The 2707-nt window shown below is 39.0% G+C and overlaps 1 pseudogene; it reads left to right on the forward strand.

The window, feature by feature from the left end:
* Positions 1-464: 464 nt before the first annotated feature.
* On the forward strand, positions 465-1569 carry LOC101600846 (annotated as a pseudogene).
* Positions 1570-2707: the final 1138 nt, after the last annotated feature.

A 2707-nucleotide genomic window follows, 5' to 3' on the forward strand; every position in this document is an offset into this window, starting at 1 on the left:
TTGCCTTGGCCTGGTGAACAGGTCACATAGACTCCACTGGAGTTGGCATGGCACCAGTGTCCACTGTTTTCACCACTGATGACTTCTGTCTCTCATAGGGCTGCATACAGTGTGGCTTTTTCCAGTTCACACTCTACAGGGAGGAGGTTTTCAACTTAGCACCTGCTGATTTCTCAGTGATCTTGCTGCCCAGGTATGTGAAGTCTTCAGCAATAGGGTCTTACCAAATTTTACTCCTGGAAAATCACGGGCCATGGCAAAAGCCTGTAATGTTTTGGAGGCATCAGGGACCTAACTGTCTTTTGACATACTCTTGATTGAAAGGCTAGTTAATTCCATGTCAGCCTGGACTATATTGAGACCCTACCTGAAAAAAAAAAAAAAGAAAGAAAGAACGAAAGAACAAATTAAGAAAAGCTGCTCACCAAAGGCACTTTGTTAGGGGTCCAATGAAGTAATTGGCAAGCCAAGTAGCCAAAGATTTCAAAGATATAACTAGAAAAACTCAGGGTGGCATGTTTGTATGGTGGAACATCCTATCAAAGCCAAATTAATCTTACTCAAAACAGCATCAACATCTTGGTTGGGACCCTTGGTTGTATCAAAGACCACCTACAGAATGGCTGTTTGGATCTCTTTAAGCTGTACCATGTTGTTCTTAAGGAATTGGATCAAATATTCAAATTAGGTATTGCTAAGCAAGTTGAAGATGTTATCCACAAATCCTACAAAACTGCATTTGGCCATCCAGTGCTATTGGTCTCAGAGGCTTGCAGTTATTAGAGATGTCTTTCCAGTGTACAGTGGGTCTGAAGGGAAGGTCATCATCTTTTGTGAAACCAAAAAGAATGTAACTGAAATGGCCATGAATTTGCACATAAAGCAGAATGTTCAGTGTTTTCATGGAGACATTGCACAGTCACAAAGAGAAATTACCCTGAAGAGCTTCAGAGAAGGTAGTTTTTAAAGCTTTGGTGGCAACGAACATGGCTGCCTATTGGTTAGACATTCCTGAGGTTGACTTGGTGATTCAAAGCTCTCCTCTGCAGGATGTTGAGTCCTATATCCATCGCTCTAGATGTATAGGTATAGTTGGTCAAACAGAAATTTGTGTATGTTTTTATCAGCCAAAAGAAAGAGGACAACTGAGATGTGTGGAACAAAAAGCATTAATTACTTTTAAACATGTAGGTGTTCCTTCTACAATGGATTTAGTTAAATCTAAATGCATGGATGTAATCAGGTCTCTGGTTTCTGTTTCTTATGCTGCTTTTGATATTTTCTGACCATTAGCTCAGAGACTGATGGAGGAGAAAGGGGTGGTGGATGCATTGACTGCAGTATTGGCCCACATTTCTGGTGCATCAAGCTTTAACCATGATCTTTGATTACTTCTATAAGGGATTTGTGAACATGACTCTGGAAAGCCCAGAAGAAATACAGGATGTCAGCTGTGCTTAGAAAAAAATGAACAAAAACAGTAGCAATGCTGTGCCTCAAATAACCAGAATGTACCTCCTGAATGGAAATATGAGTGTTTGCTTTAAAGTTCCCACAACCGTGTCATAAAGGTTACAGATATTTTAAAATTTTTATCTTCTAGCCAGATATACAAGGTGATACACACATCTGGAGTTAGACTTCAGTGTCTAAGGCCCTGGAATGACAATTCTCTCTCTTTCTCATATAAATGAAAAAGTTTTATCTTAAAAAAAAAGATTGGCCAGCCAGGCCAAATGTGCCAACTGGTGCAATAGTGGCATGTCTGTTGTTGGGGAAACCAACTGCTCTCTAATTGAACTAGAGGCCCACTCCATATGAGGGAATACATGCCTGGTATTGAAAAGCCAGTCAAAAGCCTATGGTGGGGGAGATCATGAGCCTTGGGGCAGTAACAACTGCTGTTGTCTGTCTTAATGCATATATTACACCTACCAAACTTCCCTATAAGCACTTTTCTTTAATGTTTATATCCATATATTAATTCTACATTCACTTTTGGTTAGAAAATCTTCTCTTTTCAGATGGCAGTGACCACTGGGTCAACACAGAAGTTACCATAGTGCTGAGAAGAAGTGACAGTGGAGTGTTCAGCACTGTGACATCTCTATCACACATTCCAAGGCTCAAAGTCCATTGCAAAAGAGGTGGTGGAAAGAATGTAGAGCCCAAGGAAGGGTAGGACTACTTACAATGCAATCTTCCAGACACAAAATGGCCTTGATATTCATAATAAGAGGAAAAGTTCAAAATAAAAAAAGTAATGGTGAGGACAAGGGGATATGATGGAGGACGAATTTCTGAGAGGGAAATTGGAGGTGGGGAGGAAATTATCATGGTTTATTGTCTATAATTATGGAAGCTGTCAGTAAAAAGTTAAAAATTAAAAATTAGTGACTGAATTAACAAATGAATCCATATAGTTAATGGATTGTATCAAACACTAATTTCACAAAGACAGGGATTATGCTTCAAGGCATGGATTATTTCCTTTCCAGCACACAGAGGTTCATTTCTTCAATGTTGTTAAATTCTGAACATTTGTGGGATTATATTTGGGGAGAAATTAGATAAAAAACCAATTTATTGTCCTTTATCTTAATAATTTTTAATATTTGTATTTATTTATTTGTAAGCAGAGAGAGAAGAGAGACAGAGAGAATGGGCATGCCAGGGCCTCTAGCCACTGAAAATGAATTCCAGATAT

Source organism: Jaculus jaculus, chromosome 5 (assembly GCF_020740685.1).
Source record: "Jaculus jaculus isolate mJacJac1 chromosome 5, mJacJac1.mat.Y.cur, whole genome shotgun sequence".
NCBI classification, from domain to species: domain Eukaryota; kingdom Metazoa; phylum Chordata; class Mammalia; order Rodentia; family Dipodidae; genus Jaculus; species Jaculus jaculus.